At 48.1% G+C, this 18,602-nt stretch overlaps 1 protein-coding gene across 4 annotated transcripts in view; it reads right to left on the bottom strand.

Annotated features, from left to right (window-relative positions):
• SLC7A6 (solute carrier family 7 member 6) overlaps positions 1-13,562 on the bottom strand; it is a 44,259-nt gene extending 30,697 nt beyond the window's left edge. The window contains exons 1-3 of one of the 4 annotated variants that reach the window (XM_053605125.1): positions 13,016-13,562; positions 11,264-11,388; positions 8,065-8,140 (exon numbers count right to left, since the gene is read on the bottom strand). The gene's annotated coding sequence lies outside the window, so the exon portion shown is untranslated. Of the gene's footprint in view, positions 1-8,064; positions 8,141-11,263; positions 11,389-12,434; positions 12,813-12,844; positions 12,949-13,015 lie in introns of those variants that run through there. The other 3 variants (XM_053605151.1, XM_053605134.1, XM_053605145.1) reach the window with 3 other exon arrangements.
• Between the last annotated feature and the right edge of the window lie 5,040 nt (positions 13,563-18,602).

Here is an 18,602-nt window from a genome sequence, read left to right as displayed (position 1 = left end):
TTTTTTTTTTTTTTTGAGACAGAGCCTCAAGCTGTCGCCCTGGGTAGAGTGCCGTGGCATCACAGTTCACAGCAACCTCCAACTCCTGGGCTCAAATGATTCTCCTGCCTCCACCTCCCAAGTAGCTAGAACCACAGGTGCCCGCCACAACGCCTGGCTATTTTTTGGTTGCAGCCGTCATTGTTGTTTGGCGGGCCCAGGCTGGATTTGAACCCGCCAGCTCAGGTGTATGTGGCTGGCGCCTTAGCTGCTTGAGCCACAGGCGCTGAGCCAATAAGTAACTTCTTGACCTTGAACCCAGTATGACCTTCCCCTTCCCTAATTCTTGTACCAGGTAAGTCTTCAGATAGCCCGATCCCACCTCACCTTCTGGAGAAAGGAATCTAGTAAGCCATTTGATTCCCACTCACAAGTTATACTTGTGACCTCCTTTAAGGTCACAAGTATAACTTCCGGGGTAAGAACAGGATCAGTCCCTCATCTTGCCAGGAGTCTTTTATCTATTCAACAAAGTTGTATGTGCCAGAACTTGGCCTCATGGAGCTCAAAGAAAGGGACCTATAGCCACTCGAGAGTGAATCCTGCCCTACCTGTTTCAGACCCCTACCAGAGTCTGGACCCCACACCAAGGGAGAAAACTCCTCTGGGATACTAGTAAGCCTTCCCCAGCCCCAGAAGAGTTGAGGCAGGCTACCTCTGCTTAGAGGAGACCGAGCTTTAAGGCAGCACCACTTTTCCTTTCACTCCTGGCACCAAGCCACACAGATTTCCCTATGCAGGCATGTGGAAACAAAGTTGTTTTCACCTGTGTGTCAGGTGAGCCCCCACCCCATGGGAACAAATCTAATGAACAGCTAGGAAGTCTATATGTTCATGCCGAGTCTGGTGAAAGAGACCTGGATTATCTTTTCTGCCCAACTCAACAGAGATGAGCAGAGAAACCCGACTCCAGAGACCACTCTAGCTTCCCCTAGTCAATCAGAGCCTTGCTGATGGGAGGGGTCGGAACTACTAGGTATTCATCCGCTTTGTAATTGTACAGTCTGGCACTGATGTCTGTTATGGCTTTATCAAGTTTGTCTTATACACTGATAAAACTACCCAGTAGCTTTTTTTTTTTCTTTTTTGCAGCTTTTGGCCAGGGCTGGGTTTGAACCTGCCAACTCCGGCATGTGGGGCAGGCGCCCTACTCCATTGAGCTACAGGCACCGCCCCCCAATGGCCTTTTTTAAAGAAGTAGGGCACAGTCATTGCCCCCACAAGACCTCTTGCTTCACATCTCTGTCCCAGCACCTGAATGAGAGACAAGGTTGCAGCTGAAAGGGGAAGGACTCTTCCTTTAGCCAAAGAGAGAGGCAGCATCACATACAACCAAGGGCAGATGAGGTCTCTTTCTTTTCATTCAGTAATACAATGCAACTGTCACCAAGAGCCTGTCAAAGTGAAGTCTCTACCTCTTTGCTAAACACCCAAGAACAGAGTGGTAATATAACTCCAGCAGCTCCCTGAGGACAGATAAATGAGTCGCAGCCTGGACTGGCCACACAAACCTAAGGCTAACCCTCAGCTCCCTTGTACATCTAAAGCTTACATCACACACCTCTACGAATTCTGCCGAGAACCTACATTATGCTAGGCTCTGTGCTGGGGACAAGGCAGTGAACAAGACCGGGCCCTCCTAGAACAACCACAGGATGTGGCAGCATGGAAATGAGACTGACAAGAGATCAGAAGCTCCACAGGCAGAGAACAGAACTCACCAACCAGCTAGCTGTATCTCACCCTTCTCTGACCTTTAGTTTTTCTGGAGGTAAGACTAAGATAATAGCTACCTTCCCAAACAGCCTCACTGATCTTTTGTGAGGAGCAAATTAGACAAAACTTACATAAAACATAAGGCCTTGGGGCGGCGCCTGTGGCTCAGTGAGTAGGGCACCGGCTCCATATACTGAGGGTGGCGGGGTCGAACCCGGCCCCAGCCAAACTGCAAGAACAACAACAACAACAAAACATAAGGCCTGGCTTGGCATAGTAGCTCCCTCCTATAATCCTAGCACTCTGGGAGGCCAAGGAGGGAGGATTTTTTGAGCTCAGGAGTTCACGACCAGCCTGAGCAAGAGTGAGACCCTGTCTCTACTAAAAACAGAAAAACTTGCCAGGCATGGGGCCGGGCACCTATAGTCCCAGCTACTTGGGAAGCTGAGGCAGGAGGATCACATGAACCTAGCAGTTTGAGGCTGCAGTGAGCTATAATGATGCCACAGCACTCTAGGCTGGGGCAACAGAGTGAGACTCTGTCTCAAAAAAAAAAAAAAAAAAAAAAAGAAGTGAGGCCTTCCTCAATGGGGTTAACATTGCTAAAAGACAAATTCTGAAAATAAGGATGAGAAGGAGAGAGGTAAACTCATTTCACTGGAAGATAAAATCTAGTATAAAATGAAAAGTCCTCAGACCAGGCACAGTGGGGCTCACGCTTGTAATCCCAGCAATCTGGGAGGCCTAGGCAGGTGGATAGCTTGAGTTCACAGTTCAAGATCAGTCAGAGCAGGGCGGCACCTGTGGCTCAGTGGAACCGCCCTGCTCTGACTGATCTTGAACTGTGAGCTCAAGCTATCGGCCCCATATACTGAGGGTGGGGGGTTCAAGCCCAGCCCCAGCCAAACTGCAACAAAAAAATAGCCAGGCTTTGTGGCAGTCGCCTGTAGTCCCAGCTACTCGGGAGGCTGAGGCAAGAGAATCGCCTAAGCCCAAGAGTTGGAGGTTGCTGCGAGCTGTGACGCCACGGCACTCTACCAAGGGCGATAAAGTGAGACTCTGTCTCTAAAAAAATAAAATAAAAATAAAAATGAAAAATCCTCAACTTCTAGTTTCCACTGAAGATGTAGAAAGATATAGAAAGCTTGAGAAGGCACCACTGTCACTCCAATGACAAAAAAAGCTAGATAATCCATAAAACCGTAATTTTTTTCTTTTTTTTTTGTAGAGACAGAGTCTCACTTTACTGCCCTCGGTAGAGTGCCGTGGCGTCGCACGGCTCACAGCAACCTCCAGCTCTTGGGCTTATGTGATTCTCTTGCCTCAGCCTCCCGAGCAGCTGGGACTACAGGCGCCCGTCACAATGCCCAGCTATTTTTTTGTTGCAGTTCGGCCGGGGCTGGGTTTGAACCCACCACCCTCAGCATATGGGGCCGGCGCCCTACTCACTGAGCCACAGGTGCCGCCCTAACCATAATTTTTCTTAAAGCTATCAGAAAGTTGAGGTTAGGTTGGGCGTCCGTAGCTCAGTGGTTAAAGTGCCAGCCACATGCTCCAGGGCTGGTAGGTTCGAACCCAGCCCAGGCCTGCTAAACAAAAACAAAATAGCTGGCTTAGCTCCTGTAGCTTAGTGATTAGGACGCCAGCCACATACACCAGGGCCAGCAGGTTCAAACCCAGCCCGGCCGGCTGAACAACAATGACAACAACAAAATAGCTGGGTGTTGTGGTGGGCACCTGTAATCCCAGCTACTTGGGAGGCTGAGGCAAGAGAATCGCTTAAGCCCAAGAGTTTGAGGTTGCTATGAGCTATGATGCCATGGCATTCTACCAAGAGTGACAAAGTGAGACTCTGTCTCAATTTAAAAAAAAAAAAAAAAAAGGAAGCTGAGGGTAACCAATTAGACTGAAACTACCTCATTGGAGCTACCTGAAGGAAAGATGGAGGAGCTACCGCCAATGAAAAAGAGATACAAGCTCTATCTCACCTGTGGCAGTGGGAGAACAACAGCCCCTATCATTCAGGAGGGTGAGAATTCAGGTACAACTTTAGCAAATTACCAAATGTCAAATACTGGTTAGTGAGTGGCACCTGTGGCTCAAAGGATTAGGGTACCAGCCCCATATACCAGAGGTGCTGGGTTCAAACCCAGCTCCGGCCAAAAAAAAAATACTGGTTAGCAGGAGGCACTCAGAGGTTTTTCTCCACGGACTGCAGTGAGTGTTCACAAGAAATCCTGGACAGAAGATCAGAAAAAGCCTCTCTCAAAGGGCTGGCCTGGAGGAGGAAAGATACGAAGAACCTTCACCTTGCAAGAATAAAAATTATAGGTGGCGCCTGTGGCTCAATGAGTAGGGTGCCGGTCCCATATGTCGGAGGTGGCGGGTTCAAACCCAGCCCCGGCCAAAAAAAAAAAAAAAAAGAATAAAAATTATAAACCCCTGGGGAAAGAGCAGCAAACTCTGTCACTCCCAAAGTGGCTGTGCCAGAGTAAAAGGAAAAAACCCTCTATGCCCAGAGGAGGGGCAGGAAATTCTGGCCAAGACCATTAGAAGTATCTTACCTCTGAAGGAGCAGCAGAATCACCCAGAGAAATACACCCCTGAGACCCAAAGAAACAAGGGTCTGCCTGAGACTGAGGCTGAACCACGACACCGGAGAAACCTCCTGCTTCTCATCACCAAGTTAGCCAACACCCAAGAAAAGTGCTCCACAACTAAGGCTGTGGACTGAGGCAGGGGTGCAAAAGGAAGGCTTAAAGCTGAGGGTGGAGCATAAATATTGAGAAAAAACTTCCCTCCAGCAAATCATCTTAAGCTGGCAAAAAAACACCAGAGGAATTTGAAGTTGTTGGTGTACCTAAGGTAACCATAGCAACAACGAAACCCAAGCACAACTCAACTCCTGATTAATGGACTCAAACTCCTGTACTAACAGCCTAATAAAAGAAGAGGGTATTTGGGCAGCACCTGTGGCTCAAGGAGTAGGGCGCTGGTCCCATATGCCGGAGGTGGCGGGTTCAAACCCAGCCCCGGCCAAAAACCACAAAAAAAAAAAAAAAAAAAAAAAAAAAAAGAAGAGGGTATTTATTTCCCAGAATAAATATTACACACCTCAATTCCCACTGTTCTGTATGCTATGTCTAGCAATCAATAACAAATTGGACCCTAACTCCTGAGCTCAGGCTAGCCCCCCTCCTCACTCAAGCAACACAAAAAAGCAAGAGAAACAACCCATTATCAGGAGGCAAAGTAATCAGGGCTGGGTGCAGTGGCTCACACCTGTAATCTTAGCACTCTGGGAGGCCAAGGCAGGTGGATTGCTTGAGCTCACGAGTTCAAGACCAGCCTAAGCAAAATCAAGACACCGTCTCTACTAAAAATAGAAAAACTGAGGCAAGAGGATCGCTTGAGCCCAAGAGTTGGAGGCTGCTGTGAGCTATGACGCCGTAGCACTCTACCCAAGGCAATAGCTTGAGACTCTGTCTCAAAATAAATAAATAAATAAAGAGGGAAAGTAATAAATAGGACCAGACTTAGAAATGATCCAGATAGTGGAAACATCAAACAGGGAATTTAAAATAACTATGATTAATGGATGGCACCCGTGGCTCAGTGGGTAGGGTGCCGGCCCCATATATCAAGATGGGTTCAAACCTGGCCCCAGCCAAACTGCAACAAAAAATAGCCAGGTGTTGTGGCAGGTGCCTGTAGTCCCAGCTACTCAGGAGGGGGAGGCAAGAGAATCACCTAAGCCCAAGATCTGGAGGTTGCTGTGAGCTATGATGCCAGACACTCTACCAAGGGCAATAAAGTGAGACTCTGTCTCTAAAAAAAAAAAAGAAAGAAAAGAAATTTCAGGGTTGCAATGTTCTATGATAACACCACTGTACTCTAGCCAGGGCGACAGAGTGAGACCCTGTCTCAAAAAAAAAAAAAGACATCCTGCAAAAACTAATGTGTAATTTCAGCAGAGCAATGAAAACCATAAGAGTCAAAATGGAAAAAGGTGAAAAAATATAGAACAGAGCATCTAAGAGCTGTGAGGCAATATTAAATAGTAGGAGGCAAATATAAAAATACACATTTTTCCTTATTTTTAATTACTTTAGAATATAATTGACTGCCTAAAGTAAAAATAGTCACAATGAATTGTGGACTTACATGTGGGTCATTATAAAAGTTTTTTTTTGTTTTTTTTTTTTTTGTAGAGACAGAGTCTCACTTTATGGCCCCTTGGTAGAGTGCTGTGGCATCACACAGCTCACAGCAACCTCCAGCTCCTGGGCTTAAGCGATTCTCTTGCCTCAGCTTCCCGAGTAGCTGGGACTACAGGCGCCCGCCACAGCACCCAGCTATTTTTTTTTTGTTGTTGCAGTTTGGCCGGGGCTGGGTTTGAACCCGCCACCCTTGGCATATAGGGCCGGCGCCCTACTCACTGAGCCACAGGCGCCGCCCATGGGTCATTTGTGGCTCAGTGAGTAGGGCGCCGGCCCCATATGCCGAGGGTGGCGGGTTCAAACCCAGCCCCGGCCAAACTGCAACCAAAAAATAGCCGGGCGTTGTGGCGGGCGCCTGTAGTCCCAGCTACTTGGGAGGCTGAGGCAAGAGAATCGCTTAAGCCCAGGAGTTGGAGGTTGCTGTGAGCCGTGTGACGCCACGGCACTCTACCCGAGGGCGGTACAGTGAGACTCTGTCTCTACAAAAAAAAAAAAAAAAAGTTTTGAGACAGACTGTGTTATGGTCCATTATTTCACTTCCAAAAAACACAGTTGACAAATATCCTTTCTGACCCAACCATGCAAGTTTCTACTTGCTTGGATTATGGTGTTGCTCAGAGGGCTCCAATTGTTTTCATCTGCATGGATTTTACGTTTCTTTTCTTCTTCTTTTTTGGAGACAAAGTCTCACTTTGTTGCCCTTGGTAGACTGCCATAGCTCACAGCAACCTCTAACCCTTGGGCTCAAGGGATTCTCTTGCCTCAACCTCTAACTCTTGAGGTCAAGTGAGCCTCTTGCCTCAGCCTCCCCCTAGTAGCTGGGACTACAGGCACCTGCCACCACATCTGGCTAGTTTTTCTATTTTTTGTAGCAATGGGGTCTCACTCTTGTTCGCTGGACCCTAACTTCTGAGCTCAGGCTATCCACCAGCCTCAGCCTCCCAGAGTGCTGGGATTATAGACATGAGCCACCATACATGACCCTGATTTTTATATGTCTTGATTTTTGTGTTATCTCAAAACTTTTATAATGACCCACGTGGAATATGTATAAGGAAAATGTCTGAAAACAGTAGAACAAAAGATAAGAAGGAAGAATTCGGAGCATGCTATTGTAAATTTCTTTTCTTTTTTTTTTTTTAAAGCTTTTTTTTATTATTAAATCACAGCTGTGTACATTAATGCGATTATGGGGCACCATACACTGGTTTTATATACCATTTGACATATTTTCATCACATTGGTTAACATAGCCTTCCTGGCATTTTCTTAGTTATATTGTAAATTTCTTATATTACATATGAAGCCATATAACATTTAAAGGTAGATATAATTAATGATTCATTTTATAAAACTAGAACAACCATTATAAAATTTAAAAGAAGAGGTATAAATAATGAGCTAACAGTGAAGATAAAATACATAATCCAAAAGTAGGCAGCAAAAGAAGAAAAAAGCTAAAAAGAACACTCAGAACAAATAGAAAAAACAAACAAGATGGCAATTTTAATACAATTACACTAATAATTACATTAAATGTAAATGATCTAGACACATCAATTAAAAGATATTGTCAGGAATGGGCACCCGTTGCTCAGTGGTTAGGGTGCCGGCCACATGCTCCAGGACTAGTGGGTTAGAGCCTGGCCCGAGCCTGCTAAACAAAACAAAACAAAAAAAAAAACGGGCGTTGTGGCTGGCACCTATAGTCCCAGCTACTTGAGAGGCTGAGGCAAGAGAACTGCTTCAGCCTTAGAGTTTGAGGTTGCTGTGAGCTGTGACACCACAGCACTCTACCAAGGGCGACATAGTAAGACTCTGCCTCCAAAAAAAAGAAAAAAGAAAGAAAGAAATCCAGTGTACATATAAAGACATAAGTTACAAGTAAAAGGAGGGAAAAACACCATGTGAACACTTATAAAAGACAACATTAACATCAAATATTTTCTATCAAGGTACTGTCCTATGGGTAACAGTCGATGAAGAAAAAAATACAAAAGAAGAAATAATGACACAAAGCTACTATGATTTTAGTAAAGGTTTGAATTAATTTACATTTAATTAGGCACAAGAATATTTATGTACATACCAAAAAGCAGTCTATACCTGAGTGAGAGGTGTTGGTGTTGTCTATCCTGTCCCCACAGAGTAGATCTGCAGACCCTCTGTAAGAATGGGATGAAAATTGCTGATTCAAGGGTCCAATAATTAAGACATTATTTCCAGCTAGATGGGCTGTATTAGAAGATAGTCATCAAAATTCTACCAGATCACCCTCCTGAGTTAGCCATCCTTTTGTCTTTGATTTTTATTCAATTGATAAGAGAAGCTGGTATGTGAAGATAACTCAGTATCAGTCTCTCAGACTCTTTGTCTACCACTGGAGTTTCTACAATCACTGTTGAAAATAGTTTCTACTTGGGCGGCGCCTGTGGCTCAAAGGGATAGGGCGCCAGTCCCATATGCTGGAGGTGGTGGGTTCAAGCCCAGCCTCGGCCAAAAACCACAAAAAAAAAAAAAAAAAGAAAAGAAAATAGTTTCTACTGGGGGCACGGTGGCTCGCACTTGTAATCCTAGCACTCTGGAAGGCCAAGGCAGGTGGACTGCTTGAGCTGAAGAGTTGGAGACCAGCCTGAGCAAAAGCAAAAACTAGCTGGGCCTTGTGGTACACACCTGTAGTCCCTGGGAGGCTGAGGCAAAAGGATCGCTTTGAGCTCAAGAGTTTGAGGTTGCTGTGAGCTATGATAGCACAACACTCTACCCAGGAAAAAGAGTAAGACTCTGTCTCAAAAAAAAAGAAAAAAGAAAAGAAAAGAAAAAGAAAATAGTTTCTTTATGGGCGGCACCTGTGGCTCAGTTGGTAAGGCACCGGCCCCATATACCCAGGGTGGCGGGTTCAAACACGGCCCCGGCCAAACTGCAACCAAAAAATAGCCGGGCGTTGTGGCGGGCACCTGTAGTCCCAGCTACTTGGGAGGCTGAGGCAAGAGAATCGCTTAAGCCCAGGAGTTGGAGGTTGCTGTGAGCTGTGTGAGGCCATGGCACTCTACCGAGGGCCATAAAGTAAGACTCTGTCTCTACAAAAAAAAGAAAATAGTTTCTTTATTTTATCTATTTATTTTTTTTTATTGAGACAGAGTCTCACTTTGTTGACCTTGGTAGAGTGCTGTGACATCATAGCTCACAGCAACCTCCAACTCTAGCGCTCAAGCAATTCTCTTGCCTCAGCCTCCCCAATAGCTGGGACTACATGCCCCACCACAACACCTGGCTTTTTTTTATTTTTTGTAGAAACAAGGTCTTGCAAAAAAAAAAGAAACAAGGTCTTGCTCTGGCTCAGGCTGGTCTGGAACTCCTGAGCTCAGAGCAATCCACCTACCTTAGCCTCCCAGAGTGTTAGGATTACAGGCATGAGCCACCATGCCTGGCCAGAAAATACTTTCTATTAAATCATTCAGTGTACCTTATAAGGTCCTGTTTTGAAAAACCAGTGTTAAGCCCTACTTGTTTTCTAACAAGTTTTCATGCTATTTTCCACACTCCTTCCTGCAGCAGGTAATAAAGGAATGTGATAAAAGACCACTCTAATTTCCTTATGAAAATTTAACCATGAAACAGTTCCATGCAATTTTTAGAAAAAAAAATGTATCAAATTTCAATCACAAAGAAAGTTTTAAAAACTGGATTTAGAAACTCCTTTGATAAAGACTAGGAAAAAATGTCATTGAGATTATTTGAAAAAGTTCAAACCATTCTTCCACTGCTCTCACACCACCCCAACAATCAACATAGGAAACTCAGCGATCAAATGTGTGGAGGTTCTTCCCCACCACCAAGCAAGCAATCATTTCTGCAGCGGACACGGGCTGGTATCACTTAATTCAATTCCAACACTGTCCACCTAGAGATAGAGTCAGATCACCCAGGTTAAAGGTTCAGTCCCCAAGACTGCCTCCCACCCCACTTTCAGACACCAGTGCAAGTCCAGGCCTCCAAAACTTCTGACAGACCTGCTTCAATTTGGGGTTCTGAAGACACTCCCCAACACCCCCACCACACTCCTGTCTTTGGGTTCAATTCATTTGCTACAGCAGCTCATAGAACTCCAGGAAATACATACATTTACTAGTTTATTATTAAGGATGTTACAAAGGATACAGATGAAGCAGCATAGATCAAGGCCATGGAGGAAGGGTCCTGGAGCTCCAAGCACTCCCAAGGTGAACCTCCCTCCAGGAACTTCCAAATGTTCAGCTATTCAGAAGCTCTCTAAACCCTGTCCTTTTGAGTTTTTTTTGTTTGTTTGTTTGAGGCTTTTTTTTTCTTTTTGGCCAGGCCGGGTTTGAACCCACCACCCCTAGTATATGTGGCCGACACCCTACTCCTTGAGCCACAGGCACTGCCCCTTTTGAGTTTTTAAGGAGGCTTCATTACTTAAGCATGAGTGATTAAGCCACTCTTCCCTCCTTGAAAGTTGGGGGTTGGGGTTGAAAGTCTTAACCCTCTAATCCAGCTCTAATCTTTCTGTTGACCAGCCCCCATTCATTAGCTACCTAGGGGCAGGCAGTCAGCCAGCAGTCAACTCATTATCATACAGAAAGACATCCCTTTGGAGATACCGAGGATTTTATGACCGGAATGCCAGGAAATGAAGAGGAAAACCAAATAAGCATATATTTCACCATATCACAGAGAAATACCATATAACAAAATCTTAACCGGTGTTGAAAACCTAGAAGACTTATTTACACTTCTGTGAGTTTTATATTTTCCACAATGAGTATGCATTATTTTACATGCTTGAACTTAAAAAATAAATATATTCTTCTTTTTATCAAATAACACAAATTACGTGGCCCTTTGTATTTGTTTTTTAACCTAGAATATAAGGAAATTCCAGATAAATTCAGCTCCCAATCATAGTAGGTAAGAAATCCTCATTTCAACAGTATTTGTTCCCTAGTCTTTTCTCTGGCTTTGTTTTGTATTTCTTTCCTTTTCTTTCTTTCTTTCTTTTTTTCATAAACTCAGCCAAGTGGTACAGTTCTTATTTCTTTTTAATAACATCATGTCAAAAATGTTTAACTAGAAACTGCCACAGTTACGCTTTAGAAAGTGATCATTTGATTTTATAATTAATTACAGTGTTACATGACATGTAATACCAAAAAACAATTGTTAATTATGTGTGAGCCATTCTTTTTATGGTATTATGTACATATTGTATACAAATAACTAAACTTTATAAATCACAATAATAAAAGAAAGTTAACAGAAACAATAGTCACCTGTCAAGAAATAAGCGAACATCACACTGTCAAAAGCCACCTCATCAAAAATCGGTCAGGTACTAAGACGACGAAGTCTTGGTGGCAAGGCCTAATTCCACTTGCCTGTCTTGGCCATGTAATCTCTGCAACAGAGTGAGAGATAACTGATCAAAAAATAAACTAAGTAGCAGTATTATTTCCCTTTATAAAAATCTAAATTTTACACACGCATCAGGGGCAGCCTAACAACTAAGAAGTTACATCACACCCACAGGGGAGGTTATCTGAAGCAACCAGCCCAAACCAGTCAGAGAACTAACTTTGTCATCTCAAACCATGATCGCCTGGGCAACTCCAAAGTGCTTAGTCCCCAGTCCCAGGTCCTGGGAGCACTAACTTTTGTAGAAAGAGATCTGCACCCTAAAGACTACAACAGGAAGCACAGAAGTCTGGAAATTTCCTCTACCAAGAAGTTCCAAGGAGATCAGTCACATTAACTGGTCTATGTGTTTGCTCTGCAATAAAAATATGTCACAGCCAAACAGGGAAGGAGGACAAGGGGAGGACAAGGGTAGAAAACAGGCTGGTGGTTTTCCATGTGTTTACTGAGAAAGGAAAATCTAATAGAACAACCTGACCATCTGAGAGCAAAGCTGGGAGGCAAAAGCCACTATCACATGGGACCTTAGTAATGTGGGCAGCCTCAGCACTTTCCTAAAGGGCTCACAGCCAGCAAAAAGAGGTGGAGGCTTTCTAGTCTGTTCCTCCCAGATCTGAAATCAGGGAGCAGCTCAGCGATAAGACACAGATGGCCGGGCTTTCTTCTAGGGCCATGCTAGAGGAGCTGGCTGCAGTTTCCCTTCCAATCAAGGGCAGAGACTAAATTCTTTTTAACTCTGTCACCAAACACACAGCCCAGTGCATATGAGGGGCACTCAAAAACACATTAAATTAAATTCTGATTCCGATTTATACAGATCATTACACAACATGTTTGTTTAGTGCCCAGCAAAGAATTTCAGAACGTCTCACATGTCTCTCCTGCCATTTATGACATGAGATGGTCACACGAGACGACAGCACGTGGAAACATTCAAAAGAGCTGTAGCAGAGGCGCAGCATACCCAGGCCCAACAGCCCCACTTAGGACAGACTCCTGCAGCTGCCCCAGGAAACTCGACACACGTACCCTGAGCGCCCGGCTCCCTCGCCCTCCATGTCACCCTCCTGTGTCTTCCTGTGCTCACACTCACACACTAGGAGCAGCTCGCAGTCACAGTCTCACACTCAGGGCCACTCTCACTGAGTCTCTCACACTCACGGAGTCACCCTCACACCTGTCTCTCTCAGGAACCCACCACAGTCCTAGTCACCGTCACGCTCGGGTTCTCGCAGTCACCCTCACACCTCGGGCCTCCCTCACTCACTCACACACACACACTCGCAGCCTCGTCCTCACACTCAGGGTCTTGCGCACTCACAAAGTCACCATCACACTCAGGTCTCTCGCACGGACTTTTTCACACACACAGTCTTAGACTCAGGGTCTCCCACACCCCTGGGGTCACCCCTCCAGCTCCAGGTCCCTCTCCTACACACAGCGTCACCCTCTGGCCCGCAGCGTCTCTAGCGCGGCCCCGGCCCACCGCTTCCGGCCCGCATCCCGCCGGCGGCGGCGGCGGCGACACAGAACGCTGGCCTAGTACGGGACGTGACCCCGGCCCCAGCTCCGGCCCCGCCGCCCCCGGCCAGCCCCGCCCGGCCCGTTACCTCCGGTGGCCAGGCGCCGCCGGGATGCTCGGTCGCGCCGCCGCCACGGCCGCCGCGGCCACTCAGGCCCCGCCCCGCCACGTCACCGCCGCCGGATCGCGACAGCGCGCGCCGCGTCGGGACAGTGCTTCGCGGGGGTCCAATGGTGCACCCGCTTCCGGGCTTCAGGGGCTGCCGAGGTCACTGCGATCCGGGGCCGAGGGCACAGCCTCTGCCCTGGTTGGCCTCGCCAGACCCGCGTGGTTGTGACCTGGGCCAGCCACCCTCGCGCCCCGGAGTCACAGGGGGCCTCCTGGGGCCTCCACAGAGGGACGTTCCCGCCTGGAGCGCTAAGCAGCCGGTTCCCATTTGGCCCCTGGCCTGGGCTCTACGCTCAGGGGGGCCCCACAGCTCACACTGGAGCTCCAGACAACCTCCACACCAGGTCCCTGCTGACCCTCTGCCTAGGGACCCCAGGAAGACACACACTCTAAGGACTTGTCCTCTCACACGCACAGCTCAAACTCATAGCCACGGAGGCTCCTTAGCCAACCGCCGGCCTCCCTGGGGCTCTGTCATCTTGCCTGTCCCCGGTGACACCACTCCAGAGGGACCTGCGCCTTTCTGTCCTCTTCTCCTTCCTCTGTGTGCTCCTCGTCCATCTTCCCCTGGGACTCCCTTCCCTCTGGTAGCTCTGAGACATCCTCTGGGGCCCCCTGACCTCATAGGCCCCTGACCCCTCCATCTTAGCATCCAGTACACACCTCAAGCACTGACTCTGTCCTGGACCATGGAGCGTTTCCCCCCAATCCTATGGCCACAACTGTACATCCTCTAGTTCCAGATCACACCCAAACCTCTGCTCCCCACACCCAGCGACAGCCAGCACCCCTGACCCTCTCCCCACCACACCACAGGGCCTGCATCCCATGCTCCCAGTCTGCTTCTCCCACTTGGAACAGCCTCTCAATCCCCATACTCCTCTCCCCTCTACTCCATCCCCACAGGGATGCTCCTAAAATACAGACTAGAGATATTTGCATTGGTGGAGTTTGACCCTTTGCCTCCCAGATCAGTTCCTCCAGCCTTCCCTGCTGGACAGAGGGATGACTCTGAACAATGTGTCACTCAGTAGCAGCCAGTCCACTGGTCCTTGCAAAGGCTGCATGCAAGATCTGCCGGCTACTGGACCTCTGGCTTTGCTGTCTCACACCCAGCTACACATCAGCTGAAAGCCCACCGTGCACCAGGCACTGAGTAAGATATCTTCCACAGCAGTGCTCCTTGAAACTATCCATGGGCTGGGTGGTGCCTGGGCTCAAAGGAGTAGGGTGCTGACCCCATATGCCAGAGGTGGTGGGTTCAAACCCAGCCCCGGCCAAAAGCTGCAAGAAAAAAAACCTATCCATGGGGCCAGACCCAGGGCTCATGCCTGTAATCATAGCACTCTGGGAGGCTGAGGCAGGTGGATTGCCTGAACTGAGGAGTTCAAGACCAGCCTGAGCAAGAATGAGACCCCATCTCTAAAAAATAGCCAGGTATTGGGCAGTGCTTGTGGCTCAGTGAGTAGGCACCAGCCCCATATACCTAGAGTGGTGGGTTTAAACCCGGCCTCGGCCAAATTGCAACAAAAAATAGCCAGGCGTTAAAAAAAAAAAAAAATAGCCAGGTGTTGTGGTGGGCCCCTGTAGTCCCAACTACTTGGAAGGCTGAAGCAAGATAATCACCTAAGCCCAGCAGTTGGAGGTTGCTGTGAGCTGTGACACCACATCACTCTACCAAGGGCAATAAAGTGAGACTGTCTCAAAAAAAAAAAAAAAAAAGAAAGAAAGAAAATAGCCAGGCGTTGTGGCAGGTGCCTGTAGTCCAGGCTACTTGGGAGGCTGAGGCAAGAGGATCCAAGTATTTAAAGTTGCTGTGAGCTATGACACCATGGCACTATACCCATGGTGACAGTGAGACTCTGTCTCAAAGAAAAAAAAAAAAGAAAAAAATCTAGCCAGAGCCAGGTGCAGTGACTCATGCCTCTAATCCCAGCACTTGGGAGGTAGAGGCGGGTGGATTGCCTGAGCTCACAGGTTCGAGACCAGCCTCAGCCAGAGTGAGACCTCATCTCTTAAAATAGCCAGGCATGTGGCAAGCACCTGTAGTCCCAGCTACTTGGAAGGCTGAGGCAAGAGGATCACTTGAGCCCAAGACTTTGAGATTGCTGTGTACCATGACACCATGACACTCTATCTAGGGAAACAGCTTAAGATTCTGTCTAAAAAAAAAAAAAAAAGGGCGGCGCCTGTGGCTCAGTGAGTAGGGCGCCAGCCCCATATGCCGAGGGTGGCGGGTTCAAACCCAGCCCCGGCCAAACTGCAACCAAAAAATAGCCGGGCGTTGTGGCAGGTGCCTGTAGTCCCAGCTACTCGGGAGGCTGAGGCAAGAGAATCGTGTAAGCCCAAGGGTTAAGAGGTTGCTGTGAGCCGTGTGATGAAACGGCACTCTACCTGAGGGCGGTACAGTGAGACTCTGTCTCTACAAAAAAAAAAAAAAAAAAATCGGGTGGTGCCTGTGGTTCAAAGGACTAGGGCGCTAGCCCCATATGCCGGAGGTGGCTGGTACTAAGCCCAGCCCCAGCCACAAACTGCCAAAAAAAAAAAAAAAAAAAAAAAAAAAAAATCTAGCTAGCCGTTGTGAGTGGCATTCCTTTTCTTTTTTTTTTTTGCAGTTTTTGGCCAGGGCTGGGTTTGAACCCACCACCACCCACATATGGGGCCGGTGCCCTACTCCTTTGAGCCACAGGCGCCACTCCCGTTGTGGCATTCCAGCTACTTGGGAGGGGAGGATGAGACAAGAGGATCTCTTGAGTCTAAATTTGAGGATGCTGTAAGCTATGTATGGCACTCAATCCCAGGATCACAGAGTGAAACTCTGTCTCAAAAAGAAAATGAAAATAAAAAATAAAAATAGAAAAACTAGCTGGGCCTCATGGCAGGTGCCTGTAGTCTCAGCTACTTGAGAGGCAGAGGCAAGAGGTTGTTGCAAGTTGGAGGTTGCTGTGAGCTACGATGCCATGATACTCTACCCAGGGTAACAGAGTAAGACTGTCACACACACACAAAAAAACTACCAGTAGTGGGAATTGCCCCCATTCTTCAGAGGAGGGAACATAGCCTCAAGGAGGGCAGGAGTCTCCCCAGGCTACTTGACAAGAGCTGGGACTTGCGCCCAGGTCTGCTGGCCCTGAAACCTGCTCTGACTCCATGTCTTCTCTGTGCAGCCACCACCCGGCTGATACAGGGCAGGAGTGAGTGAGTAGCTATGAGGCCATCACAGGTGGCACTAGAAGTGGGTGGATCTCAGTGCTGAGCTGGAAGTCAGGCTGCACAGGGATTGGGGGTGAGGCTCCTTTTCATTTGATCCTGTTATCTGAGCCACAGCTGCTTGTGTCATCCCCTCTCTGGGCCACCCCTTCCTTTCCGATTGGGCCGAGTTGGCTGAAGAGGGTTCAGAGCGCCCTCTCCTGGCCTGTGATGTATCAAAGCCTAGGACCAGGCTGGTGGGGCTCAGTGGAAAAGACAGGAACTAGGGCTCCAATGTGTACTAGCTGCATTGGCCCCAGGCTCTGGACCACAAAATTCAGCCCTGGACCCTATCCCTACCCATGTTTCCTTATTTCTGTCTCTGTTTCTCTGTCTTGTCTATCTCCAGTAGCTCCCCAGTCTCTCAGTCCCTGTCTCTGCCTATCTCCCTCTGTCCATACCAGTCTCAACCTAGTCTCTCTTCCTCCCTCAGTCTCTCTCTGTCCCCAAAGAGGAAAATATGTGAGGCAGATGAGCTGGAAAAGCAAAATATGGTGAGTAAGCAGAAGGAAAAGGGTAGTATTCTAAAAAGAATTCCAGGTTCAAATGATGCTGAGACCTATAAGCTGAGGGAGTATACAGGCTCAGAAGGAGAGTCTAGCCAGGGTGTCCTGCAGGACTATCCTTACTCCCAAGAACAAGGGGCATGTGGGGTCTGCTGACCATGCAGTAGCAAGGGGAGGGCAGGAGCCCCATTACAATGGGAATGTTTCAGATTCTGGTTTTTAGTCCAAGATGGGGAACTGGATTTCAGGAACGAGAGCAGCAGGATGAAGCCAAAGAAGGGCAAAGGAGCCATGCTTTGGTGCTGAGAGAACCCAAGAAGTCCTCAATAAAGGTCCAGCCTCTGGTTGGACAGGCCTCTTCAGCTCCCTCGTACCATCATCACCTCCCTCCTCTCATGCTCAGAGCAGAGCCTTGGCCAGGGCCCCTTACAGCATCCAAAATACTTTTATTGCCAGAATCGAGGTACAGCCTGCTCAGAGCCAGCCTCCTGCAGGGCCTACAACTCAGGAACAAAAGGAGAGACAGATGCCAGGTATGTACGCAACAGAGAAAATCCAGCTCCACAGAAACCTTGTGAGACAACAACTCAGCCCAGCCTAAGTGAGGCTTTGGGACCCCAATCTAGAGGCTGGACCCAACTCTTGGCCTATAGCCAGTTGCCCACTTGAAGTCCACTGCTACCAGGGAAGGCCCAGACAGCTGTCACAAGAAGACCCCACACAGCATCCCAGGACAGATGGAAAACCCAGAGGGAGGGCCTCAGGGTACCTGCTCTTTCAGGGGCCTACTCAAGTTTCTGAACTGGTCCCTGTAGACTAAATACTACTCATCTGCCTGGTGGGAGCAGGGACTGGGCAAGAGCCTCAACACCTCTCAGCCCCATGCCAACCCAATTGGGTACTAGAGACCCTAGGGCAGAATGGCAGTGTAATAGTGGGGTTAGCAAGTGGGCAGCTTGGGGTAACTGTGAGCAGCCTTGACTGTTTCCTTGAATTCCTTTTCTTCACAGGTACCTAGAAGGCCATGGCACTGGCCTTTTCCCTCATCCTTGAACTGCAGTCCCAGGGTGAAGGCAGGTAGCTTTAATACTGGGTCAACTGCACAACTGAGGAGATCAGGGCTCCTGGAACGTGGCCTCCAGAACTAGAGGCCCATCTGTTATCCAATCCAGAGCTAAACTGCTCTTGGAGGTGAGGGAGGTAGGAGTGGAGTCAATGTCCCAGGGGCTAGAAACCATAAAGAACACAATTAACTGTCCCTGCCTGCAGGGGATACTTGGCTGCCCCTCCTGGGGAAGCCACAGGGAAGCCACCAGTTCCAGCTACCCATGGCAAGTGGCAGGCCTACCTGTGGCCAGCATGTGGAAAGGGTCACCCAATGGGCCAGAAGCCCATCCCTGGGACCTTTGAGGATAAGACCACAGCATAGTAATATCCCTCATAGGAAGGCTGAGGAGCCAGGACCCAATGGGTGAGTGTGAAAAGGCCATAGGAATAGGAGGAACACGTGTCCCTGGCTGGGGATTGAAGCCAGGGGCCAGCCAATCCACCATACAGAGCCAGTCCTGAGGTCACAATTCCACCATCAGCAGCATTCCTTCTGTCAAGGGTCCCTTGAGTCCAGACTCTGATTTCTTCTGTCTGCACTGTCACAGAAGGATAAATAGCTCTTCTCTGTGGCAGATACTTCACAGCCCAAAACCTAGGGCCTTGAATGGTTTGTCAGAAACTTTGCTAAACTTTCTGGGCCAC

Source organism: Nycticebus coucang, chromosome 2 (genome assembly GCF_027406575.1).
Source record: "Nycticebus coucang isolate mNycCou1 chromosome 2, mNycCou1.pri, whole genome shotgun sequence".
Taxonomy (NCBI): domain Eukaryota; kingdom Metazoa; phylum Chordata; class Mammalia; order Primates; family Lorisidae; genus Nycticebus; species Nycticebus coucang.
This window is presented reverse-complemented; position numbering and strand designations above follow the sequence as displayed.